This window comes from Lucilia cuprina, chromosome 4 (assembly GCF_022045245.1).
Source record: "Lucilia cuprina isolate Lc7/37 chromosome 4, ASM2204524v1, whole genome shotgun sequence".
NCBI classification, from domain to species: domain Eukaryota; kingdom Metazoa; phylum Arthropoda; class Insecta; order Diptera; family Calliphoridae; genus Lucilia; species Lucilia cuprina.
Window position 1 is genome coordinate 70,924,175 of NC_060952.1, and position 19,143 is coordinate 70,943,317.

Here is a 19,143-nt window from a genome sequence, read left to right on the forward strand (position 1 = left end):
TAAGTGTCACCCAAAAGTTCAATAACATTCATGGGTGGTTAAAAAAATTAACCGCAAAAACAACAAACATTCCAACACATCACACTTATTAGTAGATTAAACCAATTTTTCCACTTTAATCATTTTAGTTAGATTTTATTAGATTTCATTAAATTTTACTGTACGTCTAATCTATTTGAAAGTGTTAAACAACATACGGATTTTGATTAAAATGGCAACATTAGTTTTCAACTACACTGGGAAAATCTTGATAGTTAAAAGGGATGTGGTTAAGGATTTTTAACTTTTTTAAACACATGCTCTACACTCATCTGTGCCTTCACATCAGACTTGCTCATTTCATGTCGATCTCATCAGGGTCACCGCATAGGTCATTGCCATTCATTATTTCGGAAGGCCCTTTAGGATTCTTTCACACATATTTTTATTTCAGCTTTCGTTATGTCGAAAGGTTTTGTGTTCTTCAGGTTAACTACTTCTAGCTCCCCTTCCTAAAAAGCCGATGTACTACTTATCGTTTATTTAAAGTTGTTATATTTCTCTCATGAAACAAGACCATAGATTGATCGCTACCTATAAATTGATAGAACTAGTCTCTAATTTATTAGAATAAGAATATAATAAATAAATTTCTATCCCCATGAGCAGAGTACACATTTCTAAAGGATTCATCTAAACTCAGAATTTACCGATCTCAGTAACAGGTTGAACTTTGAAAAGCTTCGTTTTTCGAGATCTGTTAATCTATAGTTTGAAATTTACTACTAACTTCAAATTCAGGACTTATTTAAGATTTTCCCATAAAAATATTTTTTAAATATCTTTAATTTACTAATTTATAGTTCATTAAAATCTTATAAATTTCTAATCGAAAAACGATTTAGATGATTGTCCCTTATTATAATTCTATTGTACAACTATTCCAAATAAATTCGGAAAAACACCTTTGATATTTTTTCGAGTGCATGATTAAATATGTTGTTGAACTCAAAACAATACTACTACTATTCAAATAACAACAACAAAAAATTATAGCAAAATATATATAAAAAATGCTAATACAAAAACAAATAAAAAAATCAAACGCACAACAGCTACGCAAATGTTTAAACTTAAAGATAATAAAAAAAGCACATATACGGACAAACAGACATACGGATAGAGTGATGGATAGAAAATTTTGCAAACATTGACAAAAAAAAAAAACATGAACAAAAAACTAACTAAAATAAAATTATATTAGTAGTATTATTAGCAACAACAACAGCAGCAACAATAATAACAATTAATAGTAAACCAACACATAAGCATAATGAGATCTTTAAATGTATAATTTTCTAGTGTGACAATTACCAAGAGAGGGTGGGAAGGTACAAAAGGGATAGATAAGTAAAGTGAAAAAACACTAATATTATAGTTTACCAACTATTACAACACAATTTTATTTAAAAAAAGAATACAACCAAAGAAAAAACAATAGTAAAACTTACTCTTTCTCAGTAAGTATTTGTTATTAATAGTGGGTTTGTTAACTAAACGTTTGTATATATGACGACAGTTAAATTATTTTTACAGTTAGAAGAGAAAAAGTACAAGATAACAAATGTATAGCTTCTTCTTCCTTTTCCAATTCTTAACTGAGTTATGGTGTAATTGTTATTGTTATTTTTTTATTGCTAATATTGTCTTTTAATAGTAAATATAGTTTTGTAGTGATTTTTTTATTCTGACTCTTCCTCTTTTTCCTTTTGTTGCTGTTGTTCTTGTTCTATTTCGCTGTCATTAAGTTAAAGGTTTCTTCTTCTTTTTGTGTAGTTTTTTTTTGCAAATACGACAAAAATGGCAACAATAGAAATACAACAACAAAATTACAATAATGGATTTCAGTCAGTCGGTTACTGTGCATAAATATTTTGTTGTTTTTATTTATTTATTTTCTTTCCTTTTGCTTTTATTATTAGTTTTATTATAGTAAAAAATGTTTGTATTTTATTATAGAAAGCGAAAGTGTTTTTTTTTTTTATTTTTTTACATTTCTGTTTTAAAATTCAAATACAAGGTAAACATTTTTTAAACGTAAATACTTCATGTCTTGAAAAATCAAGCAAATAAAAAAAATATTGTGTTTAAATCAGGTCTATTTAGTGCTGAACTTAATTTATTACCCCAGCCGGACATTTTATAGAATATTTTGTTGTTGTTGGTGTCATTAATCCACTATTAACTTAATGTTAGTGCTGACAACACGTGCAGTGCATGCAAATAAAAAAGCACCGAAATTGCGTTTTTCTAGTTTAATGGGTTTTGGTCTATGATTTTGTGGAAAAACTAGATTGTGTTTATTTTGTAACACTTTCCTTTTTGTCAACCTGCATATTAACTAAAAATAAAATAAATCAGTTATGTTGTTGTAATTTAATTAATTATCTCTTTATGGAGGACATTTTTTAAAACTCTCTCAAACGTACATTAATAGTTGTGATCAGGCATGGGTAATTCCTTACTTTAGTACTTTTTTCCGGTACTTTTTGATTTCGGACATCTCTATTTCTCCATCAAACATAATAGCAAATGGCGGAAAATGCGACTTTTGGCTACAACATCTCGAAAACCTGATTCGTTAGGCAATTAGAATTTCCTTAGAAGTAGTGAATTTGGAATCAAATAAAGCTGATTGCCGTCTTACGACAAGCCTGAGTTAAAATCATAACTTTTTCAATACTTTTATGGAATAAATTCGACTTCTTTTTTGCTTCTTTGGAGGTTCTTTTTTTGTTAAGAATTTCTACATTTTATTACAGACTTATTTACCTTAGCATATTTCTCATGACTGATTAGTCACCTTTTAAATATTACAAGAAAAAAACTTCGATATTTCGTTTTTAAACACTTTTAATCTTATAACACTTTTTAATCTAATAATTCTTTGGAATTTCCATAAATAAACTTAAAAATACATTTTTTTTAAAAAAGTTATAAATTTAAGCAAAACTGAAGGAAAGAACAACTAATAGTTAAGTGTGCATCTAAAAATATTTATAAATGAAATAGTTTTCTTCCCACACATTTAAAGGGTTAATAAATTTCAAAAAGCAAGCATTTTCTTATCATTATCAAATTTTTATTAAAAAACTATCATTGCTATTTTCTGAGTAAATTACGAGCAGAGTAAAGATTTCTTTTGAAATTAAAAATTTCATTCAAAAAAATAACCAAAAAAAAACTTACATATAACGAAAAGTTCAAATTTATAAAAAGATAATTTCAGATTTGAGTATAAAAGACTATGCAAATGAAAAAATATACATAGATATATTTTTATCTTAAAAAACGTGTTAATTAATAAATTTGGATTAATTTTAAGAGATTTACGAAATTTCCCACAAACATACATAAAAAAAAATCTAGCAATAAAAATACAAATATCTAAACTGTTAGAAATGAAGACAAAAAATAAAATAAAAACAACATAAAACTAAAAAAGAGAATTTTTAAATTAAAAATATACCAAAGAAATGTCGCCAACATTAAAATCACACTTGCCAAAAAATCAACAACAAACCAAGAAGACAAACAAAAACAAAAAGTTCTAAAATAAAACGATTTATTTTCTTAAAAAAAATAAAAACAAAATAAGAAGAAAATAAAATCGAACGCACAACGAACTTTATGTGGCAGCAGACAAAAACTTAGAAAAAAAGATACAATAGAGAGCAGCGAAGCAATAATGGCAAAATAGAGCTTTTTTGAGTTTTCCAACATTAAAAATAATTTTTCCCCTGAGTTTTCAAAATATCTACAAAATTTTTATGTGAAAAGGTTGCGTAAAACTTATTGTACTCTATTTGTGATAAAAATGTGCTCATTTTCAGATGTTATTTATTTGCAAAGAGTTGGCATTACTGATGACAATGAGCAGTGTAAAGAAGAGAGGAAATGTGTTAAAGAGTGGATAATATTTTGAATAATTTTCTTTGAAAAAATTTAATATTTTATTTAATATTGTAAAATTTGTTCACATTTTTAATTTTATTGTTTTTAAACAATTTTTCATAAAATTTTTTCATGTTTATCAACACCTGGCTAAAACTATGCAAACTATTGAAATCTTGTAAAATTTCTTGAAATTCTTTTGTATTATTACAAATTAACAATGTCTTTTGTTTTTAATTAAAAACAAGTGTTTTCATAAAAAATGTTATGTTAATTGTTAAAAAAAATAACTCAATTTTGTCGAATTTTATTTTTTTTACGACAATAGAAAGGAATTTTTTTAATATTTAAAAATTTTAATTTGATTGATCGTTATCTATAATCATGTTATTCGACAGTTTATTTTATTAATGTAACATGATTTTGTTTAAAATTCGTTGACAATTCAAAGAAATGTATTTAATTATGTTGTTTTATTTAATTAAAATTTGATTGATGGTTCGAATTACAACATTTATAATCAATTTTTAATTAACTTATTAATTGGATTATATAGTAGCTTATTTGCTGGAGAAATCGTTTGAAGTATGTTTCGTAAACGGAAGTTTGTTTTTTGAATTTAACCGACAAATATGTATCTAAATTGATTCTTAAAAGTAACGCATATTATATCGTTTTAGAGTTAATGTATTGTAGGTGTTCTATAAATTGGATATTAGCCATACATTTGTCACAAATATTGCGGGCAAGTAAAAGGAAATTAAAATGATTATTTTTTATTTATTAATATCTCTGGTCAACCTAAGACCTGAGTATACCTATCTAAAGACCTGATTAGCACTAAATATGAATCTGAATGGGAATTTGCCTATCGCATCAAGTTTTCGTAATATACTTGACCAAAATTTAAAGATATCTCTGACTTTGTCATAATTGGAACTTTACAGCTTTAGTCCTTTTTATTTCTAAAGTTTCTTATACCTATTGGACGATACTGTATATTGGCTTTAGCATAATTGTTTAGCCTCCTTTATATCTTAATTTTCTTCGAGATAATATAACCTAACACAATTATAAATAATAATCTAACATAGAAATATCTTCTGAATTGTTTAGATATATCTTCTTTTTTCAGAAATATCGTCCGTTGAAAGAATATTATTTTAATGTTGTTGACCAGTGTATTTAAATTTAAAAAATATTTCTTTTAATTCTAAATATCTATTTGCTTAGATTTTCTTAACTTCTGGCCATAATTCTTGTTTTAATTTCTAAATATTTATTTTAACCACAATCAACCCATAAATTCTAATATACTTTAATTACTCTAACAAATATTTTTTTCTGACTAAACTTGTATATATATTTCTTTAAAATTTATGATTTCACACTAAAATATTGGCAATTGGTCGGCATTTTTATAATAAAAGAAAAATTGCACTGGTTTTTTATTTGCAGTTGAAGCCCTTAATTGTTCAAGTAATGTATGTAAAAGCAATTTATTTTTTTTAATAAAACAATTTATATAAAAGAAATTTATTATTTTTAAAAAAGAAAGCCTCAACTTATAAATTAATTTATTAATAAAAACAAATTTGTTTTAAAGACAAAGTAAGAAATAATTTAAAATTTTTCTAGACTACTTGACCCAGTCTATAAAGGAATTGCCATACACTTTTTGTGATATATATTATAATAATATATAAATATATATATATTCTAAATATTATATATATATATATATATATATATATATATATATATATATATATATATATATATATATATATATATAAATAATATATATATATATATATATAATATATATATATATATATATATATATATATATATATTATATATATATATTATATAAAATAATATATATATATATATATATATAATATATATATATATATATAATATATATATATATATATATATATATAAACTTTTTTTTTAAAGAATTTTCTGAATCTTCCAATTTATCATTTTATTGATTGACAATTTCCAATTTTGTTTATTTCATTCGAATCGATACCAAAAAAACGCGTTTATTTTCCCAGCGAAAATAAAATCGTTTATTTTGACAAGAGTTGGTGGTTGTTTTGTTTACATTTTTTTGTTGTTTGTTTATTGTTTACTGTTGTCACTTTTATTTGTTGACATTATTACAACAAAACAAGTACTTGTCTGATTTATACAACAAACAAATACAAATTATTGTGTTACATCAATGACAATGTGACAGACAGAGAGAGCGCATAAGATGTGTGATGTTTAATGGATGTCATTCACTCTTTTGCAAGTGATGAATAAAATATTTAAAATAACAATAGTGTAGTAATGTATGTATGTATGTATGTGTATTTATACAACAATTACTTCCGGTAGTGTTAATATACAATAACAACAACAAAAGCACTCATAAACAATAACAAGCATTAAGAACAGTTTGTACATAAATAATTCCTGGTAAAAAAACTGATCATTACAACACTTTCTGTTTAGAAATGTATTGATCGTGTCTGTCTATTTCACTATTTATTTGCCTGCGTGCCTAAATATCAATGAAAATGTAATAATGAAATTTAAGATTTTTTCCACTTCTCTTTTTTTTTTTGGTTAAAAGATCATTTACTCACTCATTACACATGATTACTTATTTCTTTGGTTCGTTGATTTTTATTGTGGCAAAATGAAGAAAAAACCTCGTTACGATTTATTTGCGGTTTTTCCACAATTTTTTTTAACTATACCACTCCATGTAGTGAAAAACCAGCAGCAAAAGTTAATTGATATATTTGATCGATTGGAAGTAGAGTAAAATGAAGCAGATCTTTAGACACAAACTCAAAAAACCAAATTAAACAACCACAACCAACGAACAAATGTTCTTATGTTTGGGTAAGCGTTTGCTTAGCACTTTTTTGTAGGTGTAATTGCTTTTTTGGTAAAAAATTGCGATTTTTTATACCCTACAACAATATAGTGCGAAAGGTATTATGCCTTTGTGCTGATGTTTGTATACCTTAAAGTATACCTACCAATCGCCAAACAGAATTACTTTCTGAGACGATTTAGCTTTGATTTGATGAAATTTGACGCATACTCCTTATTCAACCCAAGGTCGAACGCTATTGGAAATTGTTAAAATCGGTCTATTATTTCGCCTAGCCCCCATATAAACTTCCCTTGAAGGTCAAAATTCACTTATAAACTCTTAACACGATGAAACACCTACATATGAGTCCTCTTGTAGAAAATCGGTTGTAGAAAAATAAGTAAACATATTCCGGAAATAGGGATCGGCCATGCCCGACTATACATTCATACTTATGTTTGAAATGAAAAATGCTGCAAAATTATTCTCTTATAAATAGAATATATTCTTGCTTAAAAAGAAGAAGCTAGTTAGAAACACTGTTGTATCTATGATGGACAACTAAGACCTGGGAAACTTTTGATTTTGTGTGTGAGAGAAAGAGATTGTTGATATTTCTTTCTCTTTTTCTCACACGCAAAAATCAAAAGTTTTTCATAAAAGTTTCCTAGTGTGAACCAGGTCTAAGCAACTGAAGTTGTAGTTGCCATATTTCTAAATTTCATAAAAAAGTTGTCACGTCTTAAAAATGTTAAATTTTATAACATTTAAAATCGTTTATAATATATCTATTTACAAAAGATACAAAAATCTACAAAAATCTTCTTTGTGGCCCTGTGTTAGTCATTTCATTTCCCAGTAGCAGTAGCGGCTAATTTCGTCAGAAGAAACATAAACAATTAATTACAACATTTCTAAAATACACAAATTATTCTAGTGTTTTTTGTAGTTTATTTACTATAGTTGCAATAGGTTGTTGTTGTATTTTTGTTTCTAAACAAATTTAATTTATCTATAATTAATATAGTAAACAAATGTTAATTTTCTGAACAATAAACTAAATATAGTTTTATTATAAAAAAAAACTATTTACTTACCATAGGAAACTGACCAATTAAGTGAGTTCTTTTTTGGTTCAAATTTTCTTTACATTTTTAGAGAGGATGCTAGCCGATTGACCCATTTTATTATAATAACATATATTCGTTTACTAAAAAGCTTTTATTTTCTTTTCTTTATTTTTATTAAAAGGGAAATGATAATGCAGTTTCTATTTTCTTTTAAAGTATAAAAACTTTTTTTGTTACACATTTTCTTGACCCATTTTGAACTTTTAGAAGGAAATATTGTTGTTATTTAATTTTAATTGATGAAATTATACAAGATTTATTAATATCCAAGGGCCTTAAAAAGGAAATCAGTTTTTGTTATTCAAAATTAGTTTTTTTACGAAATTTAATCAAATATATTTTCTCTTTTAATTAAATTCTTTAACAGCTTGTCAAATTCATCTAACATTTAATTATCAATAATCGTTTAGTTAAACTATGTTAACAATTAAAAACGAAAGCTTAACTAAAAACTACCATGACATGTTTGGTTTTATTAATATATAGAAAACCTGGCCTTAAGATTTTATTATGTATTAATTTAAATGAAGTGTTTTAAATTGTTTAATTTAAATAATTTAACCATTGTCTTGTTTAAAATACTACACTGTCTATTGCAACAGGAATTAATAGATAAATTAATGTATTTGTTAAAAGATTAAATCTTAACTGAAAGAAGAAATAAAACTTGTTTATCTTACAGACATGTTTTTAAAAATGTCAATTTTGACACATACTTTATGGTCAACTTAAGGAGAGAAACGATAAAATTTAAGATAAACTTTTATGTAAAAATATGCTAATGATGTGTTTGGAGTATTAATTTGGTATGCAGAGTTGCAATTCCAAAGGAGGCTTTATTTTAAAGAATAAAGTTTGATATTGATTTTAGTTTTTTTGGGTTGATGGCAAATTTGTTTGCCATCTATCACAATAAAAACTAAAATATGGCAACCTCATAACATACATTTTTTTTACTCTCTGTCAATTCATTCTCTAACTATTGAACACCTTAGCAAGTTTAAATGTTAAATAGTAATCCTCTCGGTTATATAAATGCAATAATAACTGCACAAAGCGGCGTATATTTTGTTGTTGTATTTAAAAATTTAAATTACACTTCATCTTCTACCTTTTGAACACCTTAGCAAATTTTTTCTCTCATTCTTACGATTTTAATTAGTAATCGAGAGAGGAATAGCAGCACCCAAGCTAAAGAGAACTCTCAGCTGTGTGCATTTTTCTTGTTGTAATGGAAATCTTTGCAATATCACTTTTACAATTATATACCTTTAAATTTCTGCAATTTTTATTAGCCAATATTGCTCATTAAAAAAAACAAATCACAATGATTTTCCTCTGTCTGATTTCTTACTTTTTATAATTTTTTTCTTCGTATTCTCATTAGAGACTACAAGTACCCGGCAAAAACAACATATACAACTCGTTAACAGCCCCCCAAATTTTTTGTATAAACATTTCTTCAAGTAGTTGTAAACATTTTACAACTCATTTTCGAACGAGACATTAAAGATGATCAAGTTCGAATATAATTGAAGAAATAACAAAAACCAACAACACAAACCTACCGCAATGTTTATATCAGTACACGAGTTACCAGTTTTCCCCCAAAAAAAAAAAAAATATTAAAAAAAAGAAGAAGAAATCATATAGTAATATTATTAACATTGACTTTGATAACCGTAAATTATCAAATTAGCTCATGTTCAATGGATAACGACGATGGCGATGAATAGCAACCGAACGAACGACATGCTTGAGACTACAAACACATGTTGCAACCTAATTATAGGGAGGATTGATAAAAAATAAAGTAGGTGCTAGAGGGGGCTAACGTCAAGTGAAGAGTACTTACTTGTATGCAAAGGGTTATAAAGAGAGAGAAATTAACCAAATTTTGTAGTAATATTTTTGGTTGTTTTAATAAATTTTTGTGTTATTTAATTGGAAGGTAGAGATTTGTGTTTTTTTTTTTTGGAAGAGATATTGTTTTTTTATATTTTTTGTAGTTAATTGCACATATAATTGTAAATAAACATTTAATAACTGATAAACTATAATAGTGTTACATTTATAGCAATAGATTGAGCACAATGAGTCAGATTTGATGATCAATACCACATCATCTGGTAACACCCCCCAAAAGTAAGATTTCAAGGACACACATGTAAATAGATCGTTTATAGTCAAACTATATCATTCTTAAACCTTAAATTATACTAAAAAGTGAAAATTTAGAATGATCACTATGTGTGGAACGATCTTTGGAGCAAGATTGAATTGTTTCATTTAAACCATTTCAACTCAAGAGTTAATGTAGTTTCAAACAAAGTAAAAGCTAAGAGCAATTATTCTTAAAATCTTAAAATTATAATCTTGAAAACACAAAACATCTATTCTCTCTTTTTTTATCACATAATAAAAAACCTATTAAATTATTAATAAAAAAAATCAAAGTATTAATATTCCATTAAAATTTTTGTTTAAATCATTTAAATATCTTTTTCTTAACTAAAAGCCCCTTAATTAGATGACATATTCAAATGTCATTTAAATGTCATTTACTAATATATTTTAATCTTTTATTAATAATAATATTAATTACAACATTTATTTTTTATCGGGTTTTTCTTGCAATTTAGCATGAGTTTTGTTTTCTTGTAATAAAATACCGCTTTGTGTGGGCCTTAAATCGAGATTATAAATAGAAAAATATATTATAAAAAACGCATAAAAAACAAATTATATTTAATAAGATGTTTTGAAAACAAATCTGTCTAAAACTTGAATTACAAAGAAAAAAGCCCATAAACAAACGTTAAATAAACAAATTAATAAAACCCGAAAAAAATGATAATAAAACATGCTGTCAAAGACGGAGCAAGAGAGAAATTTAATATAATTGATTATTATCAAATGCAAATTTAAATGGCTTAAATAAATTCATACAAAAAATAAAAAACAATATCAGAGCAGCAAAAGAGAAAAAAATTATTCCGAAAAAAACGTGATATATATTTGAAATATATTAGTCAAGTCAGGTGGTTTTAATTTACGAAAAAATCATATATATACACACAAAAATAAACAAGAAACAACAACCTTTAAAGCAACAATTTAAAAAAACACAGTAACAATATATATTTTTTGGTATTAAAGATAAATTCTCTTGAAACCAAATACCAGTCAGTATCAAATTGAAAGCAACATGATCAATGAATAAAAAAATCCAGCAAAAGAAATATTGAACTGGTTAAATAAACCGCATCGCATACTCACACACACACTTTAAAAGTTAGGTTTGTATGATAATTTGGTTAATAGGCCTCTCTAGTAACCAAGCTTTTATGCGTGCCTAGACCAATAGACCGACCGTCAGACATACTTCTTATAGCGGTGGTGTGCAGAGAGCTTTCTGGCATTCTTATCTTTAGTCATATCTATGCAAACTTTTTACTCTTTGCTGATTTCTGTGTTAACATTAACACAATGTCAAATTAATTTTAAATTAAAAAGCTGCAAAAAGCTTCCTTATGAGTTTTTCTCTTCTCATGCTTTTATTTACTGATGTTTGTTTCAAACTAGCAAAAGGCACTGAGTAGAATACATGTAAGTTCCCTGATACACTAGAGAGAAAGAGAGCTCATTGCGTTTCTGTGTTTTATACTCATTTAATGGTGTCTCTTTTGCTTGTACGTGTTATGTATTTTATTTGTATTTTCCACATGTATTTTAGTGCCTCTCTACACACTTTTGAAACTTTTGATTTTATGTGTGAGGAAAAGAGAAAGATATATCAATCAATACACAGTTTCCTGCACTCGAAAACATGTTTTGTTATTCTTATCTCTCGTACGAAAACAAGTTAATGCAATTAATAGGTAGTTGCTGAAACGAAAGTTTCTCTAAGGAAGCTTTACAAAAAAAGTTTCTCAACAAAAGTTTCCCTGTGTGGACCACCTTTATCCCTTTGCCTATTACTGTTTTAAGATCTTTTTTTTTATATTGTTTTCATTTAAACGTTACTTTAAATGCTTGCCTTAAGATTTAATTTATTTAACTCACTGCCTTCTAAGATTCAAACTTCAGAAAACACCGAAACAAAAAACTAAAATGTACCACTTTTATTTCATAATTATGTATGTATATTTTTGTTGCTGCTGCTGTGTTAGATTTGCTGTGCTAAAAAACAAAAACAAATTAACAATAATAAAAAAAACTGCTACAACGTTTTCGAGTAGAAAAAAACCTTTTAATTTAAATTTACATTTTTTTGTTTTTTTTATAACAAAAAAACGACTGTTTGACGGAGTAGAAAAATGTTTAGGCCAACAAAAAAAAAATTTGGGTTAAACAGGTTTAAAAGCACAAGAAATAATATAAGCAAACATGTATGAAAACACTTGTAACAATTCCACACAATATTTATTTAACGAAATTATTATAATAAGCGGTTGTAAATGATTTTAAGGTTTTTAAGAAATAATGAAAACATAAATCTTGCTGTAAGCAGAAAAGTAAGCACAGAGATGATAATTTTGGTACTATGTTGAGACCAGTACTTTGTTGAGTAATATATTCAAGTAAAGCAAATAAATATTAGAAATTTGTTGGCAAATATTTAATTAGTCATTAAAATTCTTTTAAAATAACTTAATAATCGAAAAATTCTGAGAAATTTTTTGCTCTACAAAATCTTCCTTAAATATTTAAGATAAAAAAATAACAAAATTATTAAAATATGATTCATAAGATCGGGGGGAATTGACAAAATTGCAAAAAAAAAAAAAACTGAATGAAATACTATGCCAAACAAAGCTAGACTAATATGTTAAACTAATTTTTAAATTAATTTAAATAAATATTGTTGTTTTTATTTTTTGAAATGTAAATAACCGTTAGTTAAGTTGCTAATTAAATTATCATTTTTATAATAAAGTCACTTGGCAACATCATATATTTATTTTTTTTATAAATATAATAATAATTTTATGTTTTAAATGTTTTTTTTTTAAGATTTTGTTAAATTATGTAAATTATTTCACAAATTCTAATTAACACTTAAGTCAAAATGATTCATAAATTTTATAATTGAAACAAAAAAAAAAAAAAAAAAAAAAAAAAAAAAAAAAACAAAATACAAATTCTCGAAATATTTGGAAGTATTTATCTCAAGCAATCGTTTCAAAATTTATAAACACACTATTTAAAATCTTTTAAAATGAAACTTAAAAAAACTTTGCAGACTTTTTTGGGCGTACACTAACATAAATAAACAATTTATTTGTTTATAAATCTATTTTTTTATGAATATTTTATATTTATTTATTTTTCAAATGTATTAACAATTGTTAGACATAAAATAAGTGTTCTGACACTTTCAATAATTACTTAATTTAAAAAAATATAAATTCAAATATTTAACAGACCATAAATAAGTTAAGTCTGTTAAAAGTTAGAAAAAACAACTTGTTTAAATTTAAAATTATGTTTTTAATTTATTTGTCAATAAATGTTATAAAATTTTAAAAATTAAAAAATCAAACAATTAACACTGTTACCAAGTTAATTAATTTTTTTGCGTTAAATAAATATTTTAACTGTTTAGAAAAAAAAATAAGTATGTTGTGATAAAATATAATTTAAATACAAATTAAAGATGACAGAATTCGTTAAAAAGCTATAAAATTTTTTATGAAAATATTTAAGAGATTTTTTTTTGTAAAAATTATTTCAATAATTTATGACTGCCAAGTCAATATAAAATACTGAAAATAAAATTTTATTTCGTTAAATAACTTATAGATGGTTAGACGTTCATTTAGGGGGCTTTGAATCTCCCTTATTAATTAAATATAAAAAAATCTTATATCTAATATGCTATTAGAGATATGTTACATGTAAACATTTGGAGAAAAATGGGCGGATATTCATTTGGGGCTTTTAATTTTCCATATTAATTAAATACCAAAAATCGTATATCTGAGAAACTATTAAAGACAAAATCCTTATATTTTGACATCCATGTGTACTATTGGTTATTACTAGCAAAAGGAGCGTGTCACCTCCTATATTAATTAAATAAAAAACTTCGTTTATATGGAAAACTATTTAAATTGTTCATAGGTTATATTCTCCCGGTTCTAGTCTTTCTGGAAACACCAGAAATTCCAGAGTTCCACTTTGCATAGTCCCAGTTATTGGAGAGGTCCCTTCTGGGTGCCCAATTTCGCGGGAATATAATGACGAATAAAAGGCTGATGCATTGAATTCAGCTTAGGTTCGGTGCTGTTGCCAAGTCAAAAGATACCCTACAGAGGAGTGACTCTGGGACTAAATGTTGGAAATGAGTTCGTGTTAAGTTATATGATACAGGATCAATGTAGGGGTATAAGGGTCTTGCCCGTCCGTATAACTATTTTATATGGTATTGTTCTCTTTAGGTGTGTCGAATGAAAGAGTAGTGTGCTGGGTTGAATGGCGACGAATGAAAGGTATCTTATAGAAGTGATACCATTGAATTTGTCCTTGTCTAGGTATGTTTAGCGAAAACTCTGTTCATACCAGATTCACCACAGTCTGTTCTTGGTAAGTAAAAACAAAGACCTCTGCTTATTTCTGGATTCATGTTTCGGTCTACCGAATACATCTCTAGGTGTTGTAGCTAACTCAACAGATGCCATCCCATATGCTTATTTGTAAACTGAAGTAATGTTTAAAAATTTAAGCAACGGGTCAGCAATGGTCAGAGATTATATAGCTCGAGAACTTAAGCAATGTGCTTGCACATCGATCGGCAGAACAGTGGGGAGTCGTCAAAAAAGCTCACCATGTGAATGAAAAGACCACCGTGAAATAAGGCCGACACGGCAGGTGTTTATATAAAGAACTTCAACATCTTGTCCATAAGTTACAATGAAATTCAAATTAGCTTTTGGAAATAATTGGCACATTAGCAATAGGGGGCGTGGCATCTACCATATGTATATTAATTATTTAAGAATTAAAAAACCTCATTCTTTAAAATGTAAAACTTAATTTCTGTCTAGCAGTTTCATTTAGACAAAAAAAATCTTTTAATTTTTGTCACTCCTCGCTGTTGAAAACAATTTGTTAATTTATTTTATGAAAATTTTATTGCCTTAATATTAAAAATAAAGTGTATGTACATCAAATTCATTTGTTAATAAATAGCTGTCTGAATAAAAAAGATGAATCAAAAACAAAAAAATTATAAATATCCAGAAAAAAATAATAAAAAAACACGAGTATGAAACTGAGTCCGACACATTAATTGTTAGGCGTCAAAATAAAATCTATATTAATAAATAATAATGAAAATATTTTTTTTATAGATGTAATAATCATTTCAATCAAAAAAGCTTTAAACAATTTAATTAAAAGAAATCAAGCAAAAAATATATATAGATATGTATAAATGTTTAAAAAAGCGTGTGTGAAATTTTTATTACAAAATTATTTGGCAATCTCAATTACAGATTTAAATGGGTTTTAATTTACTTATTTTTTTTTTTGGTATCCCATTGAGTCAATTAATTTTTTTAGAATTAATTAGTGTTTATATATTTATTTATATTATTTTAAGTTCCTATCCCACTGTGCCAATTTAACACTTGCAATTACACACACATATGGATTGTCAAAATTAAGTTGTATTTATTTACATACATATGTTGATTAGTAGGGTGTTATTTAGGTATGCAAGATTTTGATAGTTGATTTTATTTAAATGTGTTTACATTATGCAAAAATATTTTTTTATATTTTCACTTTAGAAATATTTGTGAAAAAAAAAAAATAAATTCAATTTTGCAAATTTGTTCATTAAATCTCTGACAACTGTCCCTTGACATAAAACATATTTAAATTTTCTACATTCTTATTAACACTTTTACTTTTTGTAAAAAAAATTCTCTTGAATTTATAAAAAATTCCAAACACAAATTTTCACTTTTTTTAAAACATTTTAACCGGTTTTGTTTAACCGAAAATAATCTTAAAAATTTTAGGAAAACTCTCATCAGTGTCTTTGAAAAATTACATAAAATTTAAATTTAACATATAAAACTGTTACATGCTTAATTTACCTTAAACAAAACACACACAAACATTTAGCAACAACAACAACAAAATAGAAGAAAAATATTATGCAATGTGAACAGGTTTTATTTTAATAAAAGAAAAAAAAAAAACAAAATAGAAGAGGAAGAAGAATATTATATTTTTTTTTGCTCAATCATTTTTTAATTAAAAAAATTTTGTCATGTATAACAAGTGGCAAAATGACAAACATTTTTCAAAGATGTGCAATTAAAAATAAAATATGTAACTAAAAATAATAATAATAAAAAGAAGAAAACAAATAAAAAAAATACACATATGATGCTCTAAGACAAAATATTATGAAAGGCAGTGATCGGCAGCTGTAGATAACATGTGCTGAGAGGTATTAGGAAATTACAATGTTAAGATTTCAAACACTTTAGCTAAAATATGTATGTACTCTTTGTGTTGTACACTGCTGTAAAGAGCTTATACACTTATAAAAATTACCAGAAATTATGATCATTGATGAAAAACGGCGGCATTAAAATTGAATTGAATTCATGTGATTTTGTATGTTTTTCTTGTTTTTTGTTCATTTGTTTATAGTGTGATGTTGTTTGTTTTTCAATTTTTTTTTGTTTTAATTCATTTTGTTTTATGGTTTAGTTGAATTTTTGCCAATGTTTAAAAAAAGAATTTTTACATGAAAATTAGTGACAAAAAAATCCGAAAAGAAAACAACACATTTAAACATTTGTATATGTATAGAAAAAGGGAATTTTTATAGACTAAGTTTAGAGAGGTGTAAAAAGGCATTAAGAGAAAGAACATGCAAATCATACAAATACTTGTGCAATGTTACAACACTTAAGTAATAATAATTACAACATTTAGATAGCAGGGAAAAAGAAACCTACACATTAATACTTACATTTCTACATATGTTTATATAAATATATGTATGTATAAATCATTGATATAAATGATACTTAACGCAAAAGTATTTACCACACAGATGCATGTATCAGCGACACAGTTTCGTTTTTTCCGTTAATTTGTGTTGTATTTTTTTGGTGAATTTGGTAACTAAATGAGAAAATTTCACTTTTTTTCTGTAACAAGTAGCATGATTTTTATTTTTATTTTATATGTCTACCACACGTTACAGTTTTACTTTTCTTTTCCTACATATTGTCCGCAGTACAAGTACATACTAACTCACTGTCGTCTTTATTGCATAAATATGTATTAAGTGTAAGTGAGTCTGTCCAAACGTTTGTTGCAAATTCAATTGCAACAGCATTAACTAAATTCTTAAATGTCCCCGCTATATAAGAAGATTCAAGCTGTCATTACCTCCTTGTCACCCACTGTGCGCGGAATAGTTTGTATGCAATAGATTTGATTTGATGTTAGACACTCGTTAGCCTACAAATTACTCTCGAAATTTTTTTCTAATGTACTTTACAAAATAAACCAAAAAAAACTTAAAAAATAAAAATAAATAAGAAAATTACATTAGATGTTGTTGGTGTACACCTCGCGACAGACAAAAACGACAAATAGTGATTGAAATTGCTTATTTCTTTAAGAAAAAGTGTGTTTATCTACTTATGCCTGTCTGCAGAGTTATTTTTAAAAATGTTTTTAAAGTTCTTATAAAAAGACGAATAGAATAAATAATACCAATATCTAGTGTTTTCTTTAAATTTAAAATTAATTATACAGTTATATGTTGTTTTTTATTTACAAGTATTTTAACCTACAAAATAGTAAATTTTATTGCAAAATTTCAATTACCTTAAAACTAAATATTGTTTAAGTTGCAATATGGCTGGCTATGGGCTGCTTTATGGTTCCTTGTATCAACAAAAATTGAAAGTCAATTCCAATTAGTGGCAACCATTAACTTGTGTATAAAACCCATATTTACAAATCCTACCTATATTGATTATAACCTAACATCAAAATTAAATTATGCTTCATTTTTTATTTTTCATAAATTTTTAAAATTTGACATAAAAAAATTAACGCATTTTCTAAGGTTTTCGATTTTTTATAAATTTGTAAATACAAACTAAAAATTATCATTTTCAATTCTGATATACATATGTATTGTTCTTAATAACTCCAATATATATATATGTTTCATTCACATGAGAATGATAGCATAGCATCCATCATTCTAATGTGAATACAAAAACATTAAAACATCTATACATTTTTCTTTTTTGATTTGTCTTGCCCTGTATTCTTAATTCAAGTTAAAGTACTTTGAATTTATTTACTTATTTATTTTTGCAAATTATTATTGTTGTTGATTTAGTAAGACTTTTTTATGAGTGTAATAAAACTAGCGCCAATAAACTTTCATAGAAAGCAAAAACCAAAAAACACAAAATTTTATGAGATTCATAAATACAAAAAATAGCACAAGTTTTTATTGTTATTTTAATTAAATAACAAAATATTCCATTAGAAAAGAAATAATGTTAATACTGATATAAAAATTCTAATAAAATATTTAAATAATTTTTAAAAATATCTGCAAAGAATTGCAATTATAACGATAATATAACAACATATACAAAGTATCTAATGTCCATCTCTTAATTGATTTTTAATGTGAGCCTGATATAAAATTTTAATAAAATATTTAAATAAATTCTAAAAAAAACTGCAAAAAGTTGCAATTTTAACGAATATATGACAACATATACAAAGTATCTAATGTCCATCCCTGACTTAATTGAAATGTGGGTCGAATAAACAGGTTTGGTAGGTGTCGATCTAAACAGGGAGACCTTTTTTAGAAACTTTTGATTTTGTAAGGAAAAAAGAAAATTTCCTGTACTTGTAAACTGGCAATTAATACTTAGTTGCTGAAACAAACGTTTCCATGTGTAGACATTAAGGAAATTCTCTTGAATTAAGAAAAAGTTTCCCAGTGTGGAGCGCTGGAAAAATATTTCAAAAATTGCTTAGTACCGGTTTACACCGTGAAACTTTTTTGAAAAACTTTATCAACAAAAGGTTTCCGGTTTCGAGCGACACTTACTGGGTTTATGTTCTACAAAACACTGAAAATAATTCATGCTTAACTTTACGACAGCAATTTGGTAAAAGTTT